The sequence below is a fragment of the Arachis ipaensis genome, chromosome B06, assembly GCF_000816755.2.
Source record: "Arachis ipaensis cultivar K30076 chromosome B06, Araip1.1, whole genome shotgun sequence".
NCBI lineage: Eukaryota > Viridiplantae > Streptophyta > Magnoliopsida > Fabales > Fabaceae > Arachis > Arachis ipaensis.
In genome coordinates, this window is record NC_029790.2 from 73,476,068 (window position 1) to 73,492,851 (window position 16,784).

The following is a 16,784-nucleotide window of genomic DNA, read 5'->3' on the forward strand; positions in this document are numbered from 1 at the left end:
TAATTTTTTTTAAAACAATAGTAGTTTAGAGTCGCATACATAGAGTATAACAACGAAACATGAGTACACACATTCAAGGAATTGTAGAAGGCAATACATAGAATATCACACCACAATATACATCATAATGCAGAAGCAGCTCAGTTATACTAGTAAGGAATTATAACACAGCATCCTTCAGTTAGTGACTCATATAATATATACACATATATACATAAGACGTCCCGGGGCCTGGCCTGTCCAAAAGCCCCTAAGCTGGCACCCAGGCTAGGCTAACTCTATGACATGCCTATTCCCTCTGAGCATGCTAGTACAAGTGAGGGAAACACTCTAAGGTACCGTGGTTAGAATGGACGCCTCAAAAGTCTCCTCGTCTCTGATCCAAAAGCCCCTCATAGGAAACCGTTAGGTAGGTGATGATGCCTGCTCGTTGGTGCCCCATCTGGCTCATTGCTACCAGAAGAGATATCCTCGATCTCAGGGTCACGTACTATATAATTACGTACACAAGGTGCCGCACATCGGATGTAATACTTGTAGCTGCGCATTGGGTCGTCGTGGATGTACGGATGATTAATCTCGTAGGGCAGGACTCCCGTGTCCATCTGAAGAGGTGTAAGGGGTAAGAACTGGGGAGTTCTTAGTTAGGTCGGGGTTCATAGTTAAGTCCATTTATAATGTCCACTTGCAAGTTTCTAAATCCTTTGAAAATTGATGGTTTAACAATCAAATATTCAAAATCTTTTCAAAAGAAATTAGTTAATTAACCATAAATCCAAACTTCTTTTCTAGATATAAGAATCTGAAAAGTTTCCTAATGATATGAATGACCAACTTGTCCCAAGCATAGGTTCAATTAAGTCTATGCTGTAAGAGTTTGAGTTTTCATACTTTACTAGACTATAAACATAAAAGAAGTTACCTACGCGGTATAAATGATCATCTTGTTCCAAGCATAGGTTCATTAAGTCTATGCTGAATCAGTCAGATACTTTATACAAAGCTAGACCTCAAACAAACCAACCACAGCCTTAGGCCCAAACAACTCAATCAACATCCAATCACCACAATCCAAACAATCAGTTACAAACACAAGTAATGAGGTTCAAACACAATCAAGAGCAGTTACGTCAAGTATAGCAGTTAGCAATTAAACAGAGCTGTTCACATAGGCAAACCAATTAAAATATGCACAAACAAGTATGATGCATGTCTGATCCTACTGTAGGTAATGAGCTCATTTGTCGGTTTTGACCCGCACCCGACGCAATCTGATCCTCCAGGTCAGATAAGGCCTTCCCAGAACTTAATCCCAGATTAAGTACCGCATACCCTCTACCAAGTACTCTCGACTTGCAGGGCTGGTATTTGCTCAAATCTCAATATACCGTAGGTATGCGAATCAGGCCTCTACCAAGCATTCAGCTTGCAGGGCTGGTACATCTCTACCGCAGCCTGTCTGGGAAGCAACATCACAATACGGGCGTCCCCGCATAATATTCACAAGCATCGCCCGAAGGCTCATAAGTCACATATAACCTACTTTTCATCACTTAGTAATCATCTTCATCATCTTTCCACAATCATAAATCAAGCATCATAACATCACAGTGAGCTCATTTTACAATTCTCTGCTTACTCTGTAAGGTCAAGCACACTACTATATAGCTTTTAATTCCTTTTCTTTCCAACATGTATGAAAGTTTCTAAAACCTCTTTCATTACCATACATACCTCAATACTTTCTCTTGAACTCTTCCTTAGGTGTTTAATAAAGAGAATTAAGGAATTCTGGACTCAAAACTGCCTTCCTGAGGCTTTTAGGAAAAACTATCTTTTTATCAATATTTTATTATTAATAATAAAATAATATTATTAATAAAATAATATTAACAATAAAATAATATTTTAATATTTTAATATTAAAATAATAATATTTTATTCAACTTTCAAAAATTGTATTTTGACCCCTGAACCTTTTGGAAATTGCATTTTGACCCCTTAACTTTTAATATTTGCACTTTAGCCTCTTAACTTTTCTTTAATTAACTTTCAACTCCAAACTTTTTAATAATTATAATTTGACCCCAAAATCATCAAAACCAACGTTTTTCTTATCCTTCAAAGACCAAAAATATTTTTCCAAAAGTTCATCAGATTTCAGCTTGATTTTCAACTAGTTTATCAATATTTTCGGTAACCGATTTTTACCTGATTTTGACCAAACCAAAGAGCAAAGTTTCAGCCATCAAATACACATCAAAAACACATCAAATATCATGAATTTCATGGCTGGAAAGCCACGTTTTCCAGCAGCAACAACAACAACTTCAGAACCATCAAAAACTTGATTTTCAAGCATTAAACAACAAGATCTCATGATCAAACCATCACACAAACACTCAAAATCAAGCTTCAAGCAACAAGAGCTGATTTAACACTTCAAGAACCAAACCAATCATTGATTAATTTACCAAACCTTACCTCCTTTGCAACTGCCAAGAATTGAACCAAGAACAAGTTTCCAAAAGCACTTTTACGCCTATTTTAACATCAAAAACAACTTTAGAACCATATGAACCATGAAGGCTGAAGCTTCATGATGGTGAAAAGTTGGTTTTCCTCACCTCAATGCAGCTAGAAATCACGTTTTCTTAGAGCCTGTGGTGATTGAACAAGAGATCTTAAGAGAAAACATGAAGAAAACATCATCTGCTTGAGTTCCCACCATGGATGAAACTTCAAGGAGGAGGAGTAGCCATCATGCCTTGATTTACTCCATGAAAATTGATATAGAAATGAAGAGGAGGAAGAGGTGATCATTTTGGTCGGATTAGATTTTTGATAGGGGTTTTAGTTTGAAAAAGAACGGAGAAAGAAGCTTAGGTATTCATGGAAGTTTTCATGGAAGTTCTTCCATTTCTCTCTCAAGAATTTTGAATTCTAACTTGTTTAGAAAGTAAAAATGATAGTAATGATGATACATGGGAGAACGTGGGGTTTGGATAAGCATTATCCTAAATTTTGGTGTAAAAATATCTCAAGAAAGGATAATTACGGAAGCTAGATGTATTAGAACACAAGTATTTCTTACTTTCTCCTTAAGAAAGCTTTGCTTGGAGAGCAAGAAAGGAAACATGTGGTGGCTAACTCTAGGAGAGCCACGTGTCACTGGGTGCTGACTCATCAGAGTTTAATAATAAAATATCATTCTGAAGATAATTACGAAAATTAGATACATCAGATTATACTACTTAAGGATAAGCATGAGCTTTACTAGTATAAATAATACTAGTAACATGATAATCATGAGAATAAAAGATATATGATGAAGCATTAGCATTGCTAAGTTCATCTAAGAATGCCGGTATTATCCATTACCGGTAGATTTCTAGCTCAGTTATTATATTACCAAACATAGATCAACATTAACCACATTAGAGAAAATAATAATATAATATTCCAAATAAAATAATAATATATGAATATTATATTAATATAATTTTTCTCTCGAAATTCGAGACCGGCTCGTCACATAGAGACAAACTACGGAAATCAGAATTTTGAATTTCGGACCCGAAGTGGTTCAAAAACGCAACTTTTTGCGACGTGCCTACTTAGATTAGGAGAGGTGTCTGGTGCAATCAAGCTGCTGATTCAGCAGCTTGATGACATAGCACCTGTGTAGTGGAGGTGCTTATATGCACTAAAATTCCTAAAAATTCTATAAAAATTCCGGTTGATCCCAAAAAAGCGTCGTTTTTTCGAGGCTAAAGACTAGGCCGTTACATTCTACCTCCTAAAAGAAAATTTTGCCCTCAAAATTTTAATTACCTCTAAAGAGAAACAGATAGTCTTTCCTCATTTTGTCTTCTAGTTCCCATTTGTACTCTTCAATACTAGTTTGTTCCCACACCACCTTAACCAATGGTACTGTTTTCCTTTTCAGCTGTTTGTCACTTCGTTCCACAATTATGGCTGGTAAAGTTTGATATGTTAAGTCGGCTCGTAGCTGAGCTATCTTTGGTTGTAAAATGTGGCTTTTGTAGGGATTATATTTCTTGAATTGTGTAACAGGAAAAATATCGTGAAGGTTTGACAAATAAGAAAGGAGGGCTATTTGGTATGCTACTAGATCGACTCTTTTAAGAACTTGAAAAGTACCTAAGTATCGTGGACTCGATTTCTTAGTTCTAAGAGCTCTACCTATCCCAATTGTAGGTGTCACTCTTAAGAAAATATGGTCACCGTTACTAAACCCTAAGGGCCTATGCCTAATATCTGCATAGCTCTTCTGTCGACTTTGAGCAGTTTGATTCTCTTCTCGAATGTGCTTAGTCCATTCAGCAGTCTCTTGTACTAATTCTGGCCCCAAAATCCTACCTTCATCCTTGTCATATCAGCATATTGGTGACTGACACTTTCTTTCATAGAAGGTTTCATACGGTGCCATTTTGATGCTTTGTTGATAACTATTATAATAAGCAAACTCAACCAACAGCAAATATTTGTCCCTATTACCTTGTTGATCTTTCACCCAAGATTTCAACATATCTTCCAAAGTACGAATCGTTCGTTCTATCTACTCATCAGTTTGTATGTGATATGTTGTACTAAAATGCAGCTTTGTCTCTCTTATTCCTAATTTTAAGCTTTCAAAGTCTGAGATCATCTCTTCTTCCTTGATCATCATCAGGGATATGCCCAAACTCTTTCGACTCAAAGCATCTGCGACTACATTTGCCTTTCCAGGATGATAGCTTAACTTAAAGTCATAATCTTTTAGGAATTCCATCCATCGTCTCTGCCTCATGTTAAGGTCTTTATGATCAAAGATATACTTCAAACTCTTATGATCAGAGAAAACTTTCAATTGAGCTCCATGCAAATAGTGTCTCCAGATCTTGAGTGCAAAAACCACTGCCACTAATTCTAGATTATGTGTCGGATAATTCTTTTCATGAGGTCTCAGCTGTCTCAAAGCATATGCCACTATCTTCCTATGCTGCATCAATACGCATCCAAATCTCTTAAAAGAATCATTATACTACACCTCAAAAGGTTCCTGTGGGTCTGGTAACACCAAAACTGATGCTGTCGTCAAGTTTTCCTTTAAAGTTTCAAAACTTTCTTCGCATTCTTTTGTCCATTCAAACGGAACTTCCTTCCTTGTGAGGTAAGTCAAGGGTAAAGTTATCTGTGAAAAAACTTCAATAAACCACAAATAATATCCTGCTACCCCAAGAAACTACGAACTTTTTTAACTGTTGTAGGTTGTTTCCATTGTATCATTGCATCATTCTTTGAAGGATCTACCATTATACCGTCTTGTGTGATCACATGTCCCATGAATGCCACTTTTGCCGAACAAAGCTCACACTTTAACAGTTTCATATACAGCTTCCATCCTCTTAGTATCTAGTTTGACTTTAGAACAATCAAGGAAAACATGATGATTAGATAACCAATCTAGACCTAAGATAATATCTATACCACATAAAGGCAAGTCGACCAGGTCATGTATGAAAGTCCTAACCTCAATAACAAAAGGTACCTGTTGACACACTCGTCTAGTCAATGCATTATGAAATATAGTTGTATGGACAATCAAATCATAATTTAACACAGTAGAATCTAATCCCTACTCATGCGCAACAGTCGCAAAAATAAAAGAATGTGACGCACCAGAGTCATACAATACAGTTAAGAGTCGAGATTTGACATAACACTAACCTTGGATTAGGGAGTCTGATTTTGATTGCATCATCAGCAATCATGGCAAACACACGTCCCTGCTGTCGCGGCTTATCTATTCCTTGTATTGGCTTCTTCAGACAGTCCTTAGCCATATGTCCAGGTTGACCACAAGAAAAACAGATAATGCCTGCAGGTTGACAAGGTCTACCTCCATGCTCCTTTCCACACTGCCTACACACTGGTCGCACTTGTGCCTGCTGAGATTGCTTACCCATATCCTATCTCATTCTTCCTCTATTACTACTATTACGCTTTCCCAAACGATCAACTGCTGAAGTAGTAGCAGTCACTGTTTCACACACAGCCTGAGCCATAACGTGAATCAGAGTAAATAGGTTATCATTGTTTCGTACGGAATGTTAGCGGTAGTCTCACCCCAAGCGCTGCGTCTCTGTGAACTCATCCTAATCTTGTTCACACCAAACAATCGATACCAAGGTGATCAGTCTCAATACCTCAAGTTGGGCGTGAACATTCTCAGAATGAAGGCACAAAGACAATCATACAACACATATCACATGGATATGCTATAAGCATGAGACGCATAACAGAGCATGCAATGAAGCATGATCCAGTCCATTCCTCAGGCTCTAACAGGAAGGACAGCTCTGATACCAAATTGTAACGGCCCAACTTCCAGCATGTCATGATCATACTAAAAGTTGAACGTTACCAACTTGTTTTCCCAACTTAAGTAATATTTAATAAATATAAGCTTGTTCGTTGTTAACACCTCGCGAGTTTCGAGTAATTTTTCTTTTAAAACAATAGTAGTTTAGAGTCGCATACATAGAGTATAACAACGAAACATGAGTACACACATTCAAGGAATTGTAGAAGGCAATACATAGAATATCACACCACAATATACATCATAATCCAGAAGCAGCTCAGTTATACTAGTAAGGAATTATAACACAGCATCCTTCAGTTAGTGACTCATATAATATATACACATATATACATAAGACGTCCCGGGGCCTGGCCTGTCCAAAAGCCCCTAAGCTGGCACCCAGGCTAGGCTAACTCTATGACATGCCTATTCCCTCTGAGCATGCTAGTACAAGTGAGGGAAACACTCTAAGGTACCGTGGTTAGAATGGACGCCTCAAAAGTCTCCTCGTCTCTGATCCAAAAGCCCCTCACAGAAAACCGTTGGGTAGGTGATGATGCCTGCTCGCTGGTGCCCCATCTGGCTCATTGCTACCAGAAGAGATATCCTCGATCTCAGGGTCACGTACTATATAATTACGTACACAAGGTGCCGTACATCGGATGTAATACTCGTAGCTGCGCACTAGGTCATCGTGGATGTACGGATGATTAATCTCGTAGGGCAGGACTCCCGTGTCCATCTGAAGAGGTGTAAGGGGTAAGAACTGGGGAGTTCTTAGTAAGGTCGGGGTTCATAGTTAAGTCCATTTATAATGTCCGCTTGCAAGTTTCTAAATCCTTTGAAAATTGATGGTTTAACAATCAAATATTCAAAACCTTTTCAAAAGAAATTAGTTAATTAACTATAAATCCAAACTTCTTTTCCAGATATAAGAATCTGAAAAGTTTCCTAATGATATGAATGACCAACTTGTCCCAAGCATAGGTTCAATTAAGTCTATGCTGTAAGAGTTTGATTTTTCATACTTTACTAGACTATAAACATAAAAGAAGTTACCTACGCGGTATAAATGATAATCTTGTTCCATGCATAGGTTCATTAAGTCTATGCTGAATCAGTCAGATACTTTATACAAAGCTAGACCTCAAACAAACCAACCACAGCCTTAGGCCCAAACAACTCAATCAACATCCAATCACCACAATCCAAACAATCAGTTACAAACACAAGTAATGAGGTTCAAACACAATCAAGAGCAGTTACATCAAGTATAGCAGTTAGCAATTAAACAGAGTTGTTCACATAGGCAAACCAATTAAAATATGCACCAACAAGTATGATGCATGTCTGATCCTACTGCAGGTAATGAGCTTATTTGTCGGTTTCGACCCGCACCTGACGCAATCCCACCCTCCAGGTCAGATAAGGCCTTCCCAGAACTTAATCCCATATTAAGTACCGCATACCCTCTACCAAGTACTCTCGACTTGTAGGGCTGGTATCTGCTCAAATCTCAATATATCGTAGGTATGCGAATCAGGCCTCTACCAAGCATTCAGCTTGCAGGGCTGGTATATCTCTACCGCAGCCTGTCTGGGAAGCAACATCACAATACGGGCGTCCCCGCATAATATTCACAAGCATCGCCCGAAGGCTCATAAGTCACATATAACCATACTTTTCATCACTTAGTAATCATCTTCATCATCTTTCCACAATCATAAATCAATCATCACAACATCACAGTGAGCTCATTTTACAATTCTCTGCTTACTCTGTAAGGTCAAGCACACTGCTATATAGTTTTTAATTCCTTTTCTTTCCAACATGTATGAAAGTTTCTAAAACCTCTTTCATTACCATACATACCTCAATACTTTCTCTTGAACTCTTCCTTAGGTGTTTAATAAAGAGAATTAAGGAATTCTCGACTCAAAACTGCCTTCCTGAGACTTTTTGGAAAAACTGTCTTTTTATCAATATTTTATTATTATTAATAAAATAATATTAACAATAAAATAATATTTTAATATTTTAATATTAAAATAATAATATTTTATTCAACTTTCAAAAATTGCATTTTGACCCCTGAACTTTTTAGAAATTGCATTTTGACCCCTTAACTTTTAATATTTGCACTTTGGCCCCTTAACTTTTCTTTAATTAACTTTCAATCCCAAACTTTTTAATAATTATAATTTGACCCCAAAATCATCAAAACCAACGTTTTTCTTGTCCTTCAAAGACCAAAAATATTTTTCCAAAAGTTCATCAGATTTCAGCTTGATTTTCAGCTAGTTTTTCAATCTTTTCGGTAAACGATTTTTACCTGATTTTGACCAAACCAAAGAGCAACATTTCAGCCATCAAATACACATCAAAAACACATCAAATATCATGAATTTTATGGCTAGAAAGCCATGTTTTCCAGCAGCAACAACAACAACTTCAGAACCATCAAAAACTTGATTTTCAAGCATTAAACAACAAGATCTCATGATCAAACCATCACACAAACACTCAAAATCAAGCTTCAAGCAACAAGAGCTGATTTAACACTTCAAGAACCAAACCAATCATTGATTAATTTACCAAACCTTGCCTCCTTTGCAGCTGCCAAGAATTGAACCAAGAACAAGCTTCCAAAAGCACTTTTACGCCTATTTTAACATCAAAAACAACTTTAGAACCATATGAACCATGAAGGCTGAAGCTTCATGATGGTGAAAAGTAGGTTTTCCTCACCTCAAGGCAGCTAGAAATCACGTTTTCTTAGAGCCTGTGGTGATTGAACAAGAGATCTTAAGAGAAAACATGAAGAAAACATCATCAGCTTGAGTTTCCACCATGGATGAAACTTCAAGGAGGAGGAGCAGCCATCATGCCTTGATTTACTCCATGAAAATTGATATAGAAATGAAGAGGAGGAAGAGATGATCATTTTGGTCGGATTAGATTTTTGATAGGGGTTTTAGTTTGAAAAAGAACGGAGAAAGAAGCTTAGGTATTCATGGAAGTTTTCATGGAAGTTCTTCCATTTCTCTCTCAAGAATTTCGAATTCTAACTTGTTTAGAAAGTAAAAATGATACACATAGAGACAAACTACGGAAATCAGAATTTTGAATTTCGGACCCGAAGTGGTTCAAAAACGCAACTTTTTGCGACGTGCCTGCTTAGATTAGGAGAGATGTCTGGTGCAGTCAAGCTGCTGACTCAGCAGCTTGATGACATAGCACCTGTGTAGTGGAGGTGCTTATATGCACTAAAATTCCTAAAAATTCCATAAAAATTCCGGTTGATCCCGAAAAAGCACCGTTTCTTCGAGGCTAAAGGCTAGGCCGTTACAAAAACAGACAGAGATTAGTAAACGAACTAGGGCAACATAGTTAGTTCTTGAGTTTCGACTAGGGTTAGGTATAATATGAAAAGTTAAACAGTTTCAGTATAGACTTAATGAACCTATACTTGGAACAGATTAACTATTCATACCGAAATTTACATAAGCTTTAAATACATATGTTAAGTAGAGAAATCAAAGCAGAGTAAAGAAACACAGAGAACAGAGTAACCAGAGAAGAATAAAGGAATACAGAGAAAAGAGTAATCAGAGCAAAGTAAAAAGACAAAGAGAAAAGAGTAATGTGATTAAGAGAAATGGTTTGAGTTAAGATGTTGTAAAAGTAACAGTTGTAGAGTTTGTATAGCATGATTGAACAGAGAAAGAAAGAGGTACTGCATAAGAATGTGAAAGTGATGATGAATAATGAGAATGATAATGAATGATGATAATGATAATGATTATGTAAGAATCTACTGCAGAGAGGCAGTCAGATAGATGGTGGTACGACCACTGAGAACACTTTCCTGGGATACCTTGCTATAATGCTTTGCTGTAAGACAGATGTTGCTTACAGTGAGTGTGTTGTTGCTCCTGTAAGACAGAGGTTTCTTACAGTGAGTGTGTTGTTGCTCCTGTAAGACAGATGTTGCTTACAGTGGGTGTGTTGTTGCTCCTGTAAGACAGAAGTTGCTTACAGTGAGTCTGTTGGACGTATATCGGCTAATAAGTGCCACCCTGCAAGACAAATGTTGCTTGCAGTGGATACCTTGCAAGACAAAGGTTGCTTGCAGTGGATATTGCCAACAGGAAAGCCTTATCCAGACGGAGGTTGTTGGGTAATGTCGGGAGCGGGTATGTAACCGACAGATGAGCTCATTACCTGCACTAGTGCTAGACATGCATCATATTTGGTTGCGCACTTCCTCTGTTATGATTGTTGTTTGAATGTATGCCTTTTTTGTTTTCATTATATTCTCTGTGTCTGTGTTTTGTTTTCTTGTATTCTTTTGTTTGTGTTTTGCTTTTTGTTTTCTCTATTTTCTCTATTTATCTATTTCTTCTGTCTACTGCTTCTCGGTATTTTGCTATTTATCTGCTAAACAACACGGAATTAATGAACGTAACTAATAACCCTGGCCCTACTAAGAACTCCCCAGTTCTTACCCCTTCTCTCTCCCTTCCCCCTTCAAATGGAAGCATGAGTACCCTTCCGTAGTTTGCTGATGATTGTTTTGCAAAGAGAATTATGCTCTAGGTAGTCTTCTGAGTTTATAGTGAACTCCGTTACCTGTTTATATGTATATACTGTGAGACCAGCCAACGTCTGCACCCTGCTTATCTACAAACTTTAACCTAAGTCCTCCGTACGATGTTGCTGTTATGTGGCCACTCGATGAAGTACTTGAGAGACGCTCTTTGATGACATATGATCGTGCAGAGGATTAGTAGACGACCTTCCACCTTTTGATGACGATCCACCTGACTTGAGTTTTGAAGACCTAGAATGTACTTTCCTTTGCTTTAGTAGTTTAGAGGGACTAGGTGAGTATAGAGTATAGGCTAGCCTGGGTGCCAGCTTAGGGACTTCTTGAACAGGTCAGGACCTGGGATGTTGTATGTATATATATGTATATAGTTATTATCTAGCTATGTTTAGGGGTGTTCTAACTAAATGTCTATACTCTAATAAAGGCTGGATCACCGAATATTGTCAACTGCTTGTGATGAATTTATGGGTGGTTGTTTATAATTATTTTATATATTATCAGTTGTGAATTGATTATGAATGATACTGTTCGTTAATCCAAACGTTTTTAAAAAAAAAGTACCTGGTAAAATAACTACGCTTTTAACAATGAATCAGGCTCATATAATAAATAATAGATAATAATTAGGAAGACAAGTTGGTAGCGCTCAGTTTGTAGTATGATCATGACGTACCAGAAATTGGGTCGTTACAGCCTCCTTCCAAGACGGTTGCATTTGATGTTGAGGAGGGTGTACAACCTCCAAGGCATGTCATGGTTAAGGACTTGGAAGAGGTCGATCAAGAGATGGAGATTCAAGAAGAAGAAGAATAACCTCCCATGCCCTTGGAAAGCAATGAAGAGGAGATTGAATTGGAAGAAAGCTACCAAGAGGAAGAGGTTGAGATTGAAGAAGCTTACAAGGAGGTGGAAGTTGTTAGAGAAGAGCACAAGGGGAATGGAGCTTGCAAGTTCATTAGAAACACCTCTCCCAAGGCCATTACCATCCAACACAACGTTCAAGTGGGTAAAATTCTTATCCTTGACCTTTACCTTCCCACTTGAATATGGGCTACTGGAGATGGATGGTCAACTTAGAGCTCTTTGTGGCATAAAGAGTAAGAGGAAGATGGTCAGTGGTAAGAATTGTCCTGCCAGGTTCATTATGGTTGAAAGCTTTAAGTTTAAACGCAAAGGTTGGTGTAGAGCTCAATTAAATGGGTCTATGAAGTTGTGTGGACGCTTCAGTGAGAATTCTAAAGCTGAACCACCCGGATGGAATCATGATAATCAACTTGAAGATGGGTGTAGAAACAAGATTTGGGATCCAGGAATATATGAGGATCAACTTTGGGAGCTCAAAGCTTGTGAAGAACCCCATCAAAGCTTGAGGAATTTACTTAGTATCAATAGAGCTTATTGGAAGTCCAAGCATTGGTGGGAATTTCAAGACGTGTTCAAGCACAAGCCGCCATGACAAGGAGCTCAGCACGTGTCCAACTTAAGGACTTTAACTAAAAGTGCTAGGTGGGAGACAACCCACCGTGGTATGATCGTTCCATTTTCAATCTTATTTAGTTTTGTTTGTTTTTGAGTTTTATTTTATTTTATTGAACCTAGAATTATTCATAACATCTGTATCAGCATCTGCATACTGCATTCTGTATTTTGCATAAAAAAAATCGCACACGACGCGACAGCGTCGCCGACGCGTCCGCGTCACCAATGCATTGGGAAGAAAAGAAGATTGAACAGAGAGTCACGCGAAAGCGTGGTTGGAGGCATGCCTTTGGCACAATTTAATCCACGTGACCGCATCGCTGACGCGTTCACATCATTTGCGAAAAAATGCCTCCCACGCGTCCGCGTCACCCACGCGAACGCGTGCCCTAAAAATCGACGTAAAAAGGGTGTAAGGCAGCAAGTTATGATGGAGTGGGGCTGGACTCGTGCTAGAAGCCTAAGCCCTACCACGCGAACGCGTGCCCCACGCGAATGCATGCCCCACGCGTCTGCGTCGTTTTTCAAAGTCTGGCTATTCACGCGATCGCGTCAACCACGCGACCGCGTCACCCATATTTTTGGCAAAATGCATTTAAAACAGAGAGTTGCGCGACCGCGAGGCTGCCCTAGTGCTAATGGCACAAATCACTCCACGTGAACGCGTGACCCACGCGTCCGCTTCACTTCATAGCAGTGCTATTGGTGCACGAATTATGAATCACACTTTTCACAACTCGTACCACTGACCAGCAAGTGCACTGGGTCGTCCAAGTAATACCTCACGTGAGTAAGGGTCGAATCCCACGGAGATTGTTAGTTTGAAGCAATCTATGGTTATCTTGTAAATCTTAGTCAGGAAATCAATTATCCGTCAGAGAATACAAAGTTTTGATCTAAAATGTCATGAGATACAAAATAAGTCTCTAAAAGTTGTTTAAATACTAAACTAGTAGCCTAGGTTTACAAAAAATGAGTAGACTATGATGGATGATGCAGAGATCCACTTCTGGGGCCCACTGGGTGTGTGCTGGGGCTGAGATTTAAGTGAGTCACGTGCAGAAGCCATATGTAGAGTTGAACGCCAGTTTTTGTGCCAGTTTGGGCGTTCAACTCCAGCTTTTGATCCTTTTTTGGCGCTGGACGCCAGAATTGGGCAGAGAACTGGCGTTGAACGCCGATTTACGTCGTCTATCCTTGTGCAAAGTATGAACTATAATATATTGCTGGAAAGCCCTGGATGTCTACTTTCCAACGCAATTGGAAGCATTCCATTTCGAGTTCTGTAGCTCCAGAAAATTCACTTTGAGTGCAGGGAGGTCAGAATCCAACAGCATCAGCAGTCCTTTTTCAGCCTGAATCAGATTTTTGCTCAGCTCCCTCAATTTCAGCCAGAAAAATACCTGAAATTATAGAAAAACACACAACTCATAGTAAAGTCCAGAAATATGAATTTTTCCTAAAAACTAATGAAAATAGACTAAAAACTAACTAAAACATACTCAAAACTATATGAAATTAACTCCAAAAAGCGTATAAAATATCCGCTCATCACAACACCAAACTTAAACTGTTGCTTGTCCTCAAGCAACTAGACAAATAAAATAGAAGACTAATAGGTTGAGAAGCAATAATATTTCAGAGTTTTTGATTGAAGCTCAGATTTTAATTAGATGAGCGGGACTAGTAGCTTTTTGCTTCTGAATAGTTTTGGCATCTCACTTTATCCATTGAAGCTTAGAGTGATTGGCATCTATAGGAACTCAGAATTCAGATAGTGTTATTGATTCTCTTAGTTCAGCGTGATGATTCTTGAACACAGCTATTTTATGAGTCTTGGCCGTGACCCTAAGCACTTTGTTTTCCAGTATTACCACCAGATACATAAATGCCACAGACACATAAATGGGTGAACCTTTTCAGATTGTGACTCAGCTTTGCTAAAAGTCCCCAATTAGAGGTGTCCAGAGTTCTTAAGAACACTCTTCTTTTTGCTTTGGACCTTGACTTTAACCGCTCAGTCTCAAGTTTTCACTTGACACCTTCACGCCACAAGCACATGGTTAGGGACAGCTTGGTCTCCTCCCTGCTGTCCTGGCGTTTGAACGCCCAAACACTGCCTGTTTTGGGCGTTCAGCGCCCAAATGCTGCTCTCCTGGGCGTTCAACGCCCAGCTGCTGCCATTACTGGCGTTCAACGCCCAGTGGGTGCCCCTTTCTGGCGTTCAACGCCCAGCTGCTATCATCACTTGCGTTCAGCACCCAGTGGATGCCCATTTTGGGCGTTGAACGCCCAAAATGCACTTTTACTGGCGTTTTCTTGCCAGTGAGATCTTTTTCTCTGTTTTGTGTGCCGAGGTCTTCTGTAAATGATTATTTACCTTGTTATCAATGAACTCTATATAAACAAATAAAAATAAAAATAGAAATAGGGCAAAAATGCTTAGAGGATTGTTGCCCCATGGCTGGGTTGCCTCCCAGCAAGCGCTTCTTTATTGTCTTTAGCTGGACCTTGCTGAGCTTTTAATCTAGCTTCAGCCTTGAGCATTCTTGCTCAATGTTGCCTTCAAGATAATGCTTGATTCTCTGTCCATTGACAATGAACTTCTTATCAGAATCAATATCTTGAAGCTCCACATAACCATGTGGTGACACACTTGTAATCACGTATGGTCCCCTCCATCGGGATTTCAGTTTCCCGGGGAATAGCCTGAGTCTAGAGTTAAACAACAGGACCTTCTGTCTTGGTTCAAAAATTCTAGATGACAGCTTTCTGTCATGCCATTTTTTTTATTTTTCTTTATAAAGCTTGGCATTTTCGAAAGCTGTGAATCTGAATTCCTCTAGCTCATTTAACTGGAGCAATCGTTTTTCTCCTGCTAATTTGGCATCAAAGTTTAGGAATCTGGTTGCCCAGTAGGCCTTATGTTCCAGTTCCACGGGCAGGTGACATGCCTTACCATACACGAGTTGGTATGGAGATGTCCCTATGGGGGTCTTGAATGCTATCCTGTAAGCCCACAGAGCATCATCCAGGCTCCGTGCCCAATCCTTTCTGCGGGTGTTTACTGTCCATTATAGGATTCTCTTTAATTCTCTGTTAGAGACTTCAGCTTGCCCATTGGTTTGTGGATGATATGGAGTGGCCACCTTGTGGCGCTGCACCAATGGCGTGATCACTGGCATCACACATTAGCTCAAATGGTAATGTCCAGTCTGTTGCAGAAATTACTGGTGCTGTGACCAGCTTAGCTTTCAGCATTTCAAACGCCTGCAGACATTCTGTGTCAAATACAAATGGCGTGTCAGTAGCTAGCAGATTGCTTAGAGGTTTTGCGATTTTTGAAAAATCCTTTATAAACCTCCTATAGAATCCTGCATGCCCCAAAAAGCTTCTGATTGTCTTAACATTGGCAGGTGGTGGTAATTTTTCAATTACCTCTATTTTTGCTTGATCCACCTCTATTCCCTTGTTTGAGATTTTATGCCCAAGAACAATTCCTTCAGTCACCATGAAGTGACACTTTTCCCAGTTTAAAACTAGGTTGATTTCTTGGCATCTTTTCAGAACAAGTTTCAGGTGATCAAGACAGGAGCTGAATGAGTCTCCATATACTGAGAAGTCATCGATGAAGACTTCCAGAAATTTTTCCACCATGTCAGAGAAAATAGAGAGCATGCATCTCTGGAAGGTTGCAGGCGCATTACATAGCCCAAATGGTATCCTTCTATAAGCAAACACTCTGGATGGACATGTGAATGCTGTTTTCTCTTGATCCTGGGGATCTACTGCAATCTGGTTATAACCTGAGTAGCCATCCAAAAAGCAGTAATAATCATGACCTGCTAGTCTTTCTAGCATCTGGTCTATGAATGGTAAAGGAAAATGATCCTTTCTGGTGGCTGTATTGAGCCTTCTGTAGTCAATACACATGCGCCACCCCGTAACTGTTCTTGTAGGAACCAGTTCATTTTTTTCATTATGAATCACTGTCATGCCTCCCTTTTTTAGGACGACTTGAACAGGGCTCACCCAAGGGCTATCAGAAATAGGATAAATAATCCCAGCCTCTAGTAACTTGGTGACCTCTTTCTGCACCACTTCCTTCATGGCTGGATTTAGCCGCCTCTGTGGTTGAACCACTGGTTTGGCATTAGCCTCCAATAGGATTTTGTGCATGCATCTAGCTGGGCTTATGCCCTTAAGGTCACCTATGGAGCACCCAAGAGCTGTCTTGTGTGTCCTTAGCACTTGAATAAGTGCTTCCTCTTCCTATGAATTTAAAGCAGAGCTTATGATCACTGGAAAAGTATCACCTTCTCC